Raw genomic sequence first — 14866 nt, 5'->3', positions numbered from 1 at the left:
CCCCTCTCCCTTCCTAAAAATGAAATCACGCATCGCCATCCTCCCAGCACCCCGGTGTCTTCAAAGTGGTGTCCACCCTCCCTGGGGGCCACGGGAGAGCGCCGAGAAGGTTGGGGGGGTGCCGTTTCCTCATCCCCTGATGGATGCCCACCCAGGGATGTCCCACTGGGGGACACAGACAACCTACGTGGCCATGATGGGAGGCCAGTCCAGAGAACGGGCCGGGCCCAGTCTTGAGGAGAGAGGGTGAACTGGGTTTTGGGGCGCTAGAGGCCCACCAGGTGAGGCGTAGGCTGGGGCAGCTCGGGCGCAGAGTCCGCCAGGGTCCGCGCTCAGGAGGGCAGCGTCTGACGGCCTGAGCGGGCGGTCCTGGCGCGGGGGGCCAGCCGCCGCGGAGGCCTGAACGCAGGGCGGGACGCTTGGCTCCGCGGCCTGGGCGCGGAGGGCCCTGGTGTGCAGCGCCGCCCGCCGGGCTCCCGCAGCTCCACCCCGCGCCCCGCCCGCTCCGCGCTCCCTGAGTGCCACGAGGGGGCGCAGCGCCGCGTTGCTCTGGGGCTGCCGCCAGGCGCTCGTGCGGGCTGCGCTGGGAGCCGGGCGGTCGGGCGGCGGCGGCAGCGGCGGCGGGCGGCGGCGGCGGGCGGCGCCCCGGGTCCGCGGCGCCCCGGTCCGCGGCGCCGAGGCTCGCACCGAGCGCTGCCCATGGGCCGGTCCCGGAGTTCCGGCGCGCCGGGAGCCGGTGAGTGGTGCGCGGCCGGGGCACACCTGGCGGTGCGGGCAAGGGCGCGGGCTCGCGGGGGCTGGGGAGTGCTGCCGGCGGGCGCGGGGCGCGGGCGAGGTCGCGGCGTGGGTGCGGGGCAGCGAGCCCGGCGGGGACGGCCTGTGTCCGGGCCGTTGGCGGACACGCGCGGGCCTGACCCAGAGCACAGGTTCGCGCGTGGTGACAGTGCGCGTGGCCGGCCGGCGGGGCCGGGTGCCGCGGCGCACGTGAGTGTGCGGTCTGCGCGGCGCGGTCGGCGGGTGGCGGGAGGCTGCGCGCGGCGCGGGAGCGTGCGCCGGGGTCAGCAGGGGCGGGGTCCGCGCGGCTGCGGGGACTGGAGGCGCAGGGGTAGCGAGGAGGGGACCCTAAGGGCACACCCCCGGTCACCTGGCGGGAGACCCGGCTCTGCCGCGCGCCCCCAGCCCCTGCTGGGCGCGAGGAGCAAGCTTCTTTCAGCCACTCGAGTGGCAGGAAAAGCCAGCCTGGACCAAAGCCTCCACCCGCACCGGACCTCGGTTTCCCCGTCTATGAAATGGGGACGGGAAGGCAGACCTGCCAGTGCAGGTGCAGAAGGGAAAGGACCTTGCGCCTGGGGGAAGAGGGTGCTGTCGCCCTTGAGGATGGGATCAGATTTGAGGAAAGGACCAGCGCTACTACTATCAGAGGACCTGCGAGAACAGTGGGGTCTGCTGGGAGTCCTGGGTGTGTCCCTCACGCAGTGACAGCGGACGGCATCAAGGGACCACCTGGTCCACTCTTTGTATTTAGACTGGGAAAGCGATGCCTGGGGGGACTTGTGGAAGGGTGCTGCCGACACCGCCCCATGCTCAGCGTGGGCGTGGGAAACTGTGGGAAAGACAGAGCTGGGAAGTTGGGGTGATGGAGGAGCTTTTCCGGGCCCCTACCTCCTGCCTCCTGGGGCTGTGGGGGAGACAGAAGTTCTACTGAGCCCCGGGAGCCTGAGAAGAGTCCTGGGAAGCTCTGCCTGCCAGGCAGGTGGAGTAACTGAGGTTTAGAGAGGGGCGGGACCATGGAGTGGCAACGCTGGGGTCCCACCTCTGGTAGGACTGGCTCCAACAGCCATAGTGCAGCCACTGTGCCAGGCGACCGGTGGAGGGGGACTGGGGTTGTCCGCTCACTGGCCACATTCATTGAGCGCCTACTGTGTGCCGCCTGCTGCCTGCCCCCGTAAGTGCTCACTGGCTGGTGTGGGAGGGGACACCAAACAAGGAATCAAAGGGAAAAGCAAGGACATGGCCAAGAATGCGTGCTGGGAAGAACATGCAGGAGGGTGACTGGGGCAGAGGGAGACCAGGGCGCGGCGGAGCCTTCCTCTGGTCAGGGAGGCTGTCCTGAGCGGGGAGCCCAGCCTGTGCTGTGATGGACGGGTAGCCTGGGGGCACAGCGCGGGTGAGATCCCTGAGGGCAGGAGGGGGCGGAGCTGGAGCCGAGACAGTACAGGGTCTGGATGTCCTGGGCAGCCCCCAGGGGGTTTGGAGGTTGGGCGTTGAAAGGCTGCCCCTGGCGGTGGGTGGGCGCACTGCCGGGGCAGGAGAGAGAGGGACAGGCTGAGGGGGGGCCAGGCGAGGGAGGGACAGGCGAGGGAGGGACAGGCGAGGGAGGGACAGGCGAGAGAGGGCCAGGCGAGGGAGGGCCAGGCGAGGGAGGGCCAGGCGAGAGAGGGCCAGGCTGAGGGGGGGACAGGCGAGAGAGGGCCAGGCTGAGGGGGGGACAGGCGAGAGAGGGCCAGGCGAGAGAGGGCCAGGCAAGAGAGGGCCAGGCTGAGGGGGGGACAGGCGAGAGAGGGCCAGGCGAGGGAGGGCCAGGCAAGAGAGGGCCAGGCTGAGGGGGGGACAGGCGAGAGAGGGCCAGGCTGAGGGGGGGACAGGCGAGAGAGGGCCAGGCTGAGGGGGGGACAGGCGAGAGAGGGCCAGGCGAGGGAGGGCCAGGCGAGAGAGGGCCAGGCGAGAGAGGGCCAGGCTGAGGGGGGGACAGGCGAGAGAGGGCCAGGCTGAGGGGGGGACAGGCGAGAGAGGGCCAGGCGAGGGAGGGCCAGGCGAGAGAGGGCCAGGCGAGAGAGGGCCAGGCTGAGGGGGGGACAGGCGAGAGAGGGCCAGGCTGAGGGGGGGACAGGCGAGAGAGGGCCAGGCGAGAGAGGGCCAGGCTGAGGGGGGGACAGGCGAGAGAGGGCCAGGCTGAGGGGGGGACAGGCGAGAGAGGGCCAGGCGAGAGAGGGCCAGGCTGAGGGGGGGACAGGCGAGAGAGGGCCAGGCTGAGGGAGGGCCAGGCGAGGGAGGGCCAGGCGAGGGAGGGCCAGGCGAGAGAGGGCCAGGCGAGGGAGGGACGGGCGAAGGAGGGACAGGCGAGGGAGGGACAGGCTGCGGAGCCCGGGCGGGACTGGCGAGGAGGAGCCCGCAGGCCGCCAGATGTGGGGCCCTGCCCGGGATCTGGCCTTTTTCAGGCCGGGGTCTGCACCCTCCTGCCATGTCCCCGCCAGTCTCTGAGGTGGTTCTAGCTCTCACTTGTACCTGGACCCAGATCCAGAGTCAGCCATTTCTCCAAGGGGTCTTGGTTCCTTGCGTGGGACCCGTGGGACCCGGGCTTAGTTTGGGGCGTGCACTCGCTGCCTCTAGGCCTTGTCAGTGGACCAAACCAAGGCACCTTTCTTTTTTACTAAAAATTAATATTTCCATTCCCTTTCTCCTGCAGTGAGAACCTTGTTCCCCCAAACATGAGTATATTTAATCATTTACTTAGCTCTGTAATGCACCCCGAAATAGTTTCAGAATTACTGCATCCACACCGAAGCCAACCAAAACCTACTATGTCAGCATCGGGATTTCCACGCGTGTGCAGGCAGAGTGCTGTGTGATGATGTTATCAATCGGACACACTGTTAGCTTCGTGTGTTTCTACTTGCATTCAATTTAGAGCTTTTTTTCCTTTAGACTTTAGGATGTAATTTTATTTTTGAATATGTAAAACACATGGTTTAAAGGTCAAAACTATTAAAAAGCTATCCTTAAAGGTCTCAATCCCACCCCTGCATCTTCTTCCTTGTTCCCACACCATTGGTAGCCATTTAAAATATTTTCCGGTTTATCCTTCCTGTGTCTCTTTCTGCAAAACAAGTCATTTAAGCATTATCACAAAAGTTAGCCGTACAGCTCCTTGTTTTTCTTCAGTTGGAAGTATGTCCTGAAAGTAACTTCTTACCAGTTCATGGAGACCTGTCTCATTCTTTTTTACACTCACATAGTATTCCGTTCTGTGGCTGTACTATTATTGTTTATTCAAATTATGTCCTGTGGATGACCATTTTTTTCCAAGCCTTTTTAAATTTAAAATAATGGAGTAATGGATAATCTTGCACCTATATTGTTAATATTTGCAAAGGTGTATATTTAGAACACAATTCTAGAAGTAGGAGTGAATGTGGATTTATTTTGTTAGCTAGTCCCAAATTCCCCGTCAAGAGGTAGCACCATTTTGCATTCCCACCACCAATGTATCACAGTGTCTTCTGTTTCCCCACAGCCTCACTGGTTTCAGAGCTGAGAAACAGTATTTCAGTGTATTTTAAATTTATATTTCTATTATTATAAATGAAATTGGACATCTTTTCACATAGATTTGGAATCATAGTTAGACTTTTCTAACTATGAAAAGCCCAATTATAAAGCAATCATCTGTGTTTTCTAATATTTGTTTAGTTTTGTACTTAGTCTCTGGATCCAATTTAATCTTTTTCTAAATGTCTAGCACTCTATCTCAAAGCCATTTATTTAAAAGGTCATCTTCCCTCCAGTGATCTGAAATGCACCTTCATCATACGCTAAAAATTCAAGCCCTGGGCCTGTTTCTGGGCTTTCTAGTATGTCTCACAGGTCTGTCTATTCCATCTGTTCACATACTGATGTGAGAGAGAGAGAGAGAGAAAGAAAATATATTTAAAGGCAAGGAGGGCCTGACACAGTGGCTCACGCCTGTAATCCCAGCACTTTGGAAGGCTGAGGTGAGCAGATCACTTGAGGTCAGGAGTTTGAAACCAGCCTGGCCAACATGGTGAAACCCTGTCCCTACCAAAAAATATAAAAAATTAGCCGGGTATGGTGGCACATGCCTGTAATCCCCGCTACTTGGGAGGCTGAGGCATGAGAATTGCTTGAACCTGGGAGGCAGATTTTGCAGTGAGCTGAGCTGAGATTGTACCCCTGCACTCCAGCCTGGGCAACAGAGTGAGACTCCGTCTCAAAATAATAATAATAATAATAATAATAATAATAATAATAATAATAATATAATGGCAAAGAGGACTTTATTCAAGACCGTTGCAATAGAGGAGAGAGATTGGGCTCAACTCTCCTCGTTGTGTTTTAATATGTGGTGGGCAAGTTCCTTCCACCGCTTTTGACTGCAAGGATTCCCGGCTCTTGCAGCATGTTGCTGGCATTTGGGCGGGGAAGGAGAGCGTATTAAGTTTATATTAGGCTTGGATATTAACTTTAGGATAATTGGCATCTTTATGAAGTTGAGTTGTATTATCCAAAACCGAGAGATGTCTTTCTGTTTGTCAAGACTACTTCTAGGAGTGTTTTGAAGTTTTCCTCATATATGTTTTTCATATTTCTTACGAAGTTTATTCATGAGTATTTTTATCTTGTGTGTTGCTACTATAAATGGTTTTTTCTTCAATTATATCTTTGAATTGGCTACTGTTGTGTGTATGTTATTTTATATCTTTCTGTCTTACCTGAATTTTTATTGTTAGTTTTATTGTTAGTCTTTTTTTTATTTTTATTTTATGTATTTTTTTTTGAGACGGAGTCTCGCTCTGTCACCCAGGCTGGAATGCAGTAGCGTGATCTCTGCTCACCACAACCTCCACCTTCCAGGTTCAAGTGATTCTCGTGCCTTAGCTTCCCAAGTAGCTAAGATTACAGGTGCCTGCCACCACATCAGGCTAATTTTTGTATTTTTAGTAGAGACGGGGTTTTGCCATCTTGGCCAGGCTGGTCTCGAACTCCTGACTTCAGATGATCTGCCATCTCGGCCTCCCAAAGTGCTGGGATTACAGGCATGAGCCGCCGTGGCCGGCCTGTTGTTAGTCATATCTTTGATTCTGTTAGTCATTCTGTCATCTACAAATTCAAATAGCTTTACTGCTTCTCTACTGATTTTTATGCTTTCTTTTATCTAATTAAATTGGCTGAATACCTCCAATTCAGTATTAAATATTGGATGTGGTGGGCCTCCTTACCTTGTTCCTGACCTTAGTAAAAAGGCCTCTAATACTTCCCCTATTAAGAGAGATGCTGACTTTAGGATGGGAAGAGATAGACAGATAGATGAGATAGATAGATAGATAGATAGATAGATAGATAGATAGATAGATAGAGGAATATCCATTGACTCCTATTTTATTGGTGGTTTTAAAAATCAGGATTGGTGTTGACCTTTGTTAGAGCCATGTATGGAGATAATGATCTGATATTTCTCCTTATTACCATTAACATACTGAGTCATGTGATGGATTTCCCAATATCAGGTCTGGGACTAGGCTGAGGTAAACAGACACAAAATGTATGCATATTAACACTAGGCCATCTTTGCATTTCTGAAATAAGTCCCACTTGGACATGATGTAGAAAATAGTTTGGCAGTTTCTTTAAAATTTAAACATAAAAATACCATATGACCCAACAGTCCCACTCCCAGGAATCTAAGAGAAATGAAAACAATGAAATGTCCACACAAAGACTTGTACACAAATGCTCATAACAGCATTGCTTATAATGGCCAGAAAAGTAGAGACAACGCAGTTGTTCATCAACTGGTGAATAAATAAACAAGATATATATCCATACAATGGAATATAGTTTGGCAATTTCAGTTGGCCCTTGAACAATGAGGTTAGGGATGCTGACCCCCACACAGTCAAAAAGCTACATGTAACTTTTGCCTTCCCCCAAATTTCACTTTTTTGTTGTTGTTGTTGTTTGTTTGTTTTTTGAGACAGAGTCTCACTCTGTCGCCCAGGCTAGAGTGCGTGGCATGATCTCGGCTCACTCCAACCTCTGCCTCCCAGGTTCAAGCGATTCTTCTGCCTCAGCCTCCCAAGTGGTTGGGATTACAGGCATGCACCACCATGCCCGGTTAAGTTATATTTTTGGTAGAGATGGGGTTTCACCATGTTGGCCAGGCTGGTCTCGAACTCCTGGCCTCAAGTGATCCTCCCGCCTTGGCTTCCCAAAGTGCTGGGATTACAGGCGTGAGCCACCGCGCCCAGCCTGTAGTATGTTTTGATATCATTGTATTAGTTATCTATTGTTGTGTAATAAGTTATCATTGACCTAGTGGCTTAAAGTAACACGTGGCTTATTAGCTCATCATTTCTGTGGATCAGGAGCCTAGGCATGGCTTAGCTGAGTGCTGTTGGTGGTGGCCAGCACTAGGTTCTTATGTAGAGACTCAGCTAGGGAAGGATTTGCTCCTCCACTCATGTGGTTGTTGGCAGTATTTAGTTCTTTGTAGTTATATTTAGAGCTTAAAATTTTGTCTGGATGTTGGCTGGAGGCCAACCTCAACTTCTAAGGGTCACCCCCAGTTCCTCGGGACCACCCACAGTTCTTTGTCACGTGGGCTTCCCCAGCATGACTGCTTGCTCTATCAAGCCAGCAAAGAGTCCCTAGAGAGTCACAACATAACAAAACATAACATAGTATAACGTGACATACATGATATAACAACGTAACATAATCCCAGTAGTGATATCCTATCATCTTTGCCATAGTCTGTTGGTTAGAGGAAAGTCAGAAGCCCCACCCAGTCCCAAATGTATGAACACCAAGAGGTAGAGCTCATGCCAGTGAGCGCCATAGAAACTGCCTGCCACAATGGTGTTGGATTCTGATTACTAATATTTATTTTTGCCAAAGTTTTCCCGGTCAGCCTTTGACTGGACAAAGCTTAGCTTCTGTTGGTTCCTTAAGAAAGACTTGTGAGTACTGGCCAGGTGCGGTGGCTCACACCTGTAATCCCAGCACTTTGGGAGGCCGAGACAGGCAGATCACGAAATCAGGAGATTGAGACCATCCTGGCTAACACGGTGAAACCCCGTCTCTACTAAAAATACAAAAAATTAGCCAGGCGTGGTGGCGGGCGCCTGTAATCCCAGCTACTCGGGAGGCTGAGGCAGGAGAATGGCGTGAACCCAGGAGGCAGAGCTTGCAGTGAGCAGAGATAGTGCCACTGCACTCCAGCCTGGGCAACAGAGCGAGACTCCATCTCAAAAAAAAAAAGAAAGACTTGTGAGTACTGTTATTTCCTGCTTGCTTGCTTTCTATACTCTTGCTACTTGAAGGATAGATTGGCTGGTTATAAAATCCTTGCCTCTTACTTTCTGTCCCTAAATTTTTAAAAATGTTGTTATGGGTTGTATTGCTTGTACATTGTTGACAAGATGTCTGATATAAACATGCCTTTCTTTCCTTTGTAAGTGACTTGATTGTTTTTCTGGAGCTCCAAAGAATTTTTTTTCTTTATTTTTAAAGTCTAATCATTTTACTAGGCATTCTCTTGGAAATGATCTTAGGTACGTGGGGGACTCTTTGAATATGCAGATTTAAGTCTTCTTTTATTTCTAAAACATTTTCTTAGATTATAGTGTTAAATGTTAATTATATACCATTATTTTACCTTTTTTCTTCAGGGATGCCAATAATATGTTTGTGTTAGATCTGTTTTTCATCTATGTTCTAGATTGCTTTCTCTATGAATTTTATTTTTGTTTTATGGTTGTTTTCATTCATTTCCTTAATAAACACTATTAAGCTTTTAGTCAAATCTGTTCTCCCTAAGAGATTTTCTAATTCGGTCTTCATTTCTGAGATGATGGTCTTTTCCTCATTTTCTTTCATGAGTTCAGGCAACTCTAATTTCACATTTACCTTTTTTTTTGGGTCCATTTCTGTTGAGTTTTTGAATGTATAATGTAGGGATTTTCTTCATGTGTCTGAATTTTTAGTGTGTCTTCATCTGTTCAGGCTGCTCTAACAAAATATCAGAAACTGGGTTAGTTTACAAACAACAGAACGATTTCTCACAGTTCTGGAGGCTGGAGGTACAAGGTCAAGGTGTGTGGTGAGGGCCGCATCCTGGTTCGCAGATGGCTCCTCTCCTCACGCCCTCACATGGAGGAAGGGGCAAGGGAGCTCTCTGGATCCTCTTTTCTAAGGGCACTAATCTCATTGATGAGGGCTCTGCCCTTGAGACCTAATCACCTCACAAAGGCCCCCCTCCAAATGCCATCACACTGGGGACTACGTTTCCATGTATAAATTTTGGGGGACGCAAACTTCCAGACCATAGCATTAGGTAATTCAAGTTGAGGTGTTGCGTGTCGTTTTTCCCTTTGTAAATTGGGGGTTTGTGGGAAGGATTAGTGTCAGCTCTTTATACTGGCTTTGTATGGGTATTATCTGTTCACTTAGAAATGTCTTAATTTGCCTGGACTGGTAGTAACAGATGGCTGCAGGCAGGAGCTGGGGGCTTGGGAACCGTAGTAGGTTTCTTAGTGTAAGAGCGCCCTCTCCTGTTGTTGTAGTGAAGTGCACCATTTTCCTTGTGCTTTGGGAGGAGGGAGTGGACTTGTGTTTTCTGAGTTTACAATACTCACTTTTGCTTCCGTAGGTCCTTGAATATCCAGGCTTGCTACTTCCTGTCTGTTACCAGCAAGCCTCCGAAGGCTGCCTCTACTTCCAGGCCACACGCCTGGCCCCTAGAAGAAGGGCCTTCCTGAGACAGCCACCTCCGGGCTCGAATGCTGTCTCCTTTCAGTTCCCCAACCGCCAGTGCTCCGACACCCACCCCCAGGCGTGCTCTGTTTCCCCATGTGGGGTGGGACTTTCTTCTTCTTGTTTTTATCTGGAGACAGGGTCTCGCTCTGTCACCCAGGCTGTAGTGCTCTGGTGCGATCACAGCTCACTGCAGCCTCCAACTCCTGGGCTCAAGTGATCCTCCCACCTCAGCCTCCAGAGTAGCTGAGACCACAAGCACCTGCCACCACACTTGGCTAAAGGACTTTCTTTTTTTCATAGTTCTTGGCCCCAGCTCCCCTCTCCTCATTCCCACAGTGCCTCTCCCTGAGCCCTAACCCCACCAATGCCAGCGTGGGCCCTGGAGCCGGTTCTGAAAGTTGGGGTGTTCTTTCCTCGCCCACACCAGTTAGAGGAGTACATGCCCTGTTTCCTACTCATGCTGGAGGCATGGGCATGGATGGTTTGATTAGCTCTCCTGCTTGGTCCATATTGGCTTTTACCAAGGAGAGGATTGGATTTAGGTGGCCGCCATTATCCCTGGGGACCTAGAGATGTCTGCAACCGTTTTACTTGAAAAGCTCCATAAAGAATGGTGTACTTGGCCGGGCACAGTGGCTCACGCCTGTAATCCCAGCACTTTGGGAGGCCGAGGCGGGCGGATCACGAGGTCAGGAGATCGAGACCATCCTGGCTAACACGGTGAAACCCCGTCTCTACTAAAAATACAACAAATTAGCCGGGCATGGTGGCGGTGCCTGTAGTCCCAGCTACTCGGGAGGCTGAGGCAGGAGAATGGTGTGAACCCGGGAGGCGGAGCTTGCAGTGAGCCGAGATCACGCCACTGCACTCCAGCCTGGGCGACAGAGCAAGACTCTATCTCAAACAAACAAACAAACAAAAAAAGATGTACTCTTCATCTATTAAATAAATCCATCAATTTTTTTTTTCCAGCTCTGTAGCCCAGGCTGGAATGCAGTGGCGCAGTCTCGGCTCACTGCAACCTCCGCCTTCCAGGTCCCGGTTCAAGCAATTCTCCTGCCTTAGCCTCCTGAGTAGCTGAAATTACAGGCACGTGCTACCATGACCAGATAATTTTTGTATTTTTAGTAGAGACAGGGTTTCACCATGTTGGGCAGGCTGGTCTTGAACTCCTTACCTTGTGATCCACCCGCCTCGACCTCCCAAAATGCTGAGATTACAGGCGTGAGCCACCACGTCCGGCCCAATTTTTAACACTTTGGAACATTTGCTCATTATTTCTACTAAGCCATTTAAGAGTAAGCTACAGGAATCAAGACATCAGCATCACCTTAGAACACGGAAATTCTTCTACAAAACCACAATTTGAATATGCACATTCAAGAAATTTAATATGAGCCAGGTGAGGTCACTGATACCTGTAGTCCCAGCGCTTTGGGAGGCTGTGGTGGGAGAATCGCTTGAGGTCAGGGGTTCAAGGCTACAGAACAAGATCCCATCCGGGAAAGAAGAAAGGAGGGAGGGAGGGGAGGGGAAGGGAAGGGAGGGAGAGAGGGAGGGAAGGGAGAGGTCACCTTGGTTTATTAATTTGAATAAGCTAACTCAGGCACCGCTGTTGCCAGTTCAAGGTCTTCCAGTCCCACACCAGCATCCTAATTGGTGAATTTCTGCTTTACGTGCAGTGGATGTCGCTAAGCGTGGGACGGAGTGCAGACTCTTGGAATCAGCTAATTAGTGCCCCTACAGAGGAAATATCTACCCGGGTCATTTGGTCAGGAAGTTGTTTAGTTGTTTGCTTAGTTGTTAGTTGTTTAGTGTCCTTTCTGGCCTTATTTTAATATCCAGGATCCGGTCAGTGATGAAGGCTTGGATGTTTGCCGTATCTTTTAGATCCTTTTAATCTACAGCAGTGCTTCCACATGTTTTTTGTGGTTCCTGTAGAAAGCTTGCATCCATTTTCTCCCACAATCTGGATTTGTCGGACTCTTTCCTAAAAACTCAATGCAGGCTAAGCATTTTGAGTCAGAATTGTTTTAAAATTGCAGAATGTGATGCTTCTCTAGGAGAAAGGCACCCCCTGCCACCTCTCCCGTCCTCTCCACTCCTGGGGGCTGCATGTCTGCCAGCAGGGGGTGGGCAGGTGGGGGTTGGGGAGGAGAGGTGCAGTCCCTTTGGCTGAGACCACTAGGGGCCTGGGTAGGCTTTGCCAGGATGTGCTGTGGTACTGTTGGGCTCCTGCCTCAGTTTCCCTTCTACCCTCTGGGAGTCCTTCCTGGGGGCTTTCTCCTACTTCCTCACTCCTCCAGCCTCAGGGCCTGGACCTGTGGTCCCAGCTCTGCCTCCCTGGGTTCCTACTCTTGGCAAAGGTCCTCGCCAGCCTCAATTCATGCAGGACCCCCTAAAGGATCCCAGAAGCAGCAAAAGGTGCCCAGGTCACGGAGGCCTAGGTTTGAACCCACCTGCTATGGTCTGAGTGTGTCCCCCCACAAATTTACATGTTGAAACGTAATTGTTGAATGGTATATATTGAAATGTAATTGCCAGTGTGATCATATTGAGAGGTGGAGCCTTTAGTGGGCAGTACCCTAAAAAATGGGATTAGTGCCCCTATAAAAGAAAGAGGTAGGAGGGAGCTGTTGTCCTTCCCCCATGTGAAGATGCAGCAAGGGGGCACCCTCTGTGGAGCAGACAGCAGCTTGATCTTGGACTTGTCTGCCTCTAGAACTGTGAGGCATACATTTCTACTACTTATAAATTACCCAGCCTCAGGTATTTTGTTATAGCAGCAGGAACAGACTAAGACACGCTCCTTCCTCTCTGGGAGACTCTTACAGTCCTAGGATTGCTCTGGGCCTCAGACACCAGATGGGCTCTTAACGCCAGAGCTGGACAAGGCAGGCGTCCAGTATGCCTTCACTTTCTTCCCTTGTTGGGCACCCGATGTGTCTCTCACTTTCAGAAATGATAACAGGGGTCCTGGTCGTCTTCTGCTGGGCGGCACTGTCTGGGGCTGGGGCCTACAGAAGGGTGCACTTTTGTCCTGCCTGTTTCCAGTTTCCTTAGGTCCTTACTGCCCAGGGTCCTTCCACCAATGGTGCCCCAAACTGCCAAGCCCCATAAGCCTGTCCAGGAAGAGTCCTACAGACTTATCTATGAAAGGCTCGTGAATGTGAGGGGGTCACCTTGGTTTATTAATTTTGAATAAGCTAACTCAGGCACTGCTGTTGCCAGTTCAAGGCCTTCTGGTCCCACACCAGCATCCTAACTGGTGCATTTCTGCTTTACGTGCAGTGGATGTTGCTAAGCGTGGGACAGAGTGCAGACTCTTGGAATCAGCTAATTAGAGTCCCTGTAAAGGAAATATCTACCTGGGTCATTTGGTCAGGAAATTGTTTAGTTGTTTGTTTTAAAATCCAGACAGTGTTCAAAAGTGCCAATCTGGCTAAATAATACATAGTAAAATTACCGCTGCCCTTTGTGACAGTTTAAGCACCTGCACAGTGCCATTGGCTGAGTACCTGTGGCCTCAGGTAATTCCCACAGCAGCTGCCATCGATTTGCAGATGGGGAAACTGAGGCTCAGGGACACAAGGGGACATCCCAGGGCCATGCAGCCAGTGTGGGCCTTGAGCTCAGCCTGCTGTCTGGGGTTTGTGCGGTTGACAGTCTGGGCTATTTTTGAGTGTGGACTGCTCTCACTCTCTGTCTTTGTGGGCCTCTCTCTGTTCACAGCCTCCCATCTGTCCATCACGTGGACCACCCAGCAAACACGTGCTGAGCAGCCGTGGGTTTCAGGCCTGAGCTGGGCTCAGCCAGGAGTGCCTCTCTGTTAATCCCCAGGCCTTCTCTGTTCAGCCTGGGTCCACTGTCAGAGGCCACCACTGCCCTGAGCAGCACCCTGGATCCCACCATTGCTTCCCTCTGCTGTCCCGGGGTTCGGGCTCCCCTCTGTCTCAGCCATTGTTGAGTGATTCACAGGTGTGTGACTGCTGGCTGAGGGAGGCAAGGCAGAGGGCTCCCGTATGCCTGATGCACCCCTGCTTCCTGACGCCAAATCTCAGTCCCCAGATAGGACTCTCCAGGAATGGGATCGTGCTGCAGAGGGACCAAGGAGGCTCATCAGAGGCAGGCTGGCCACAGGCGCCCATCAGTGAGAGCAGCCCTGCCCTGTGGTGAGGTCTGAGGGGAGCCTCACCGATGCCAGCCTCAGGCAGCACACCCAGCTCCACATTCTGGGGTGGAGTCAGGTCCAGGGAACCCTCAGGCTCTTTGGATATTGTTACCCTGGTGTTACTCAGAGATGCTGCAGCTAGGTGTTGCTTTGAAATACAGAATTTTTATTGAGTGCTTCTTATCAAGCAGGGTGTGCCAAGTTCTCCTTAAACTTTATCTTGTGAGAATGGAGATTGATAAACAGAGAAATACCTGTTTCAAAAGATGAATAAGGTTGATTGCCTGCCAGCATGACCAACCAAGACATAAAAAGAGAAAGCACAAATGATCAACATCAGGAGGGAGAAAGGGCCATCGCTGCAGATTCTTCCCAGGTGGCGAGGATAGCAAGGGATTTTTATGGAGAACCTCATACCAGTACATTTGATATACTTCAGAGAAAATGTACAAACACCCCAAAAGACATAACTTACCAAGACTGACATAAGAAGAAATGCAAAACCTGAACAATACTATTTCTTTTTTTTTTTTTTTTTTTTTTTTGAGACAGAGTCTCACTGTTGCCCAGGCTGGAGTGCAATGGTGTGATCTCGGCTCACTGCAACCTCCTCCTCCCGGGTTCAAGCAATTCTCCTGCCTCAGCCTCCTGAGTAGCTGGTATTACAGTCTTCTGCCACCACACCTGGCTAATTTTTTATATTTTTTGGTAGAGATGGGGTTTCACCATGTTGGCCAGGCTGGTCTTGAACTCCTGACCTCAAGTGATCCACCTGCCTTGGCCTCCCAAAGTGCTGGGATTACAGGTGGGAGCCACTGCGCCCAGCCCTGAACAATACTATTTGTGTTAAATAAGTTGAATTTATCATTAATAGGCTTCCCAAACAGAACATACCAGGCCCAGGAAGCATCCCTAGTGAGTTCTATTGAATAGTTAAGGAAGAAATGTTTTTAAATGAATTTTTAAAAGCTCTACACGACAAAAAAAAGGTAAGTATGCAAAGTGATAGGTCAATTAGCTTGACTTAGCCATTGCACAGTGTCTGCGTACATCAAAACATCACATTGTACACCATAAATACAATTTTTATTTGTCAGTCCTACCTTAATAATAAATAAATAAGTGTTTTTAATAATATTC

At 50.9% G+C, this 14866-nt stretch overlaps 1 protein-coding gene across 1 annotated transcript in view; it reads left to right on the top strand.

Moving 5' to 3' along the window:
• Window positions 1-541: 541 nt before the first annotated feature.
• Window positions 542-14866, top strand: part of RASGEF1C (RasGEF domain family member 1C) — a 107421-nt gene continuing 93096 nt past the window's right edge. Inside the window, exon 1 of the mRNA XM_054489157.2 lies at window positions 542-736. The gene's annotated coding sequence lies outside the window, so the exon portion shown is untranslated. The remainder of the gene's footprint in view (window positions 737-14866) is intronic.

The sequence above is a fragment of the Pongo pygmaeus genome, chromosome 4 (assembly GCF_028885625.2).
Source record: "Pongo pygmaeus isolate AG05252 chromosome 4, NHGRI_mPonPyg2-v2.0_pri, whole genome shotgun sequence".
Classification (NCBI taxonomy): Eukaryota; Metazoa; Chordata; class Mammalia; order Primates; family Hominidae; genus Pongo; species Pongo pygmaeus.
Note: the sequence above shows the minus strand (reverse complement) of the source record. Positions and strands in the feature narration are given on the sequence as shown.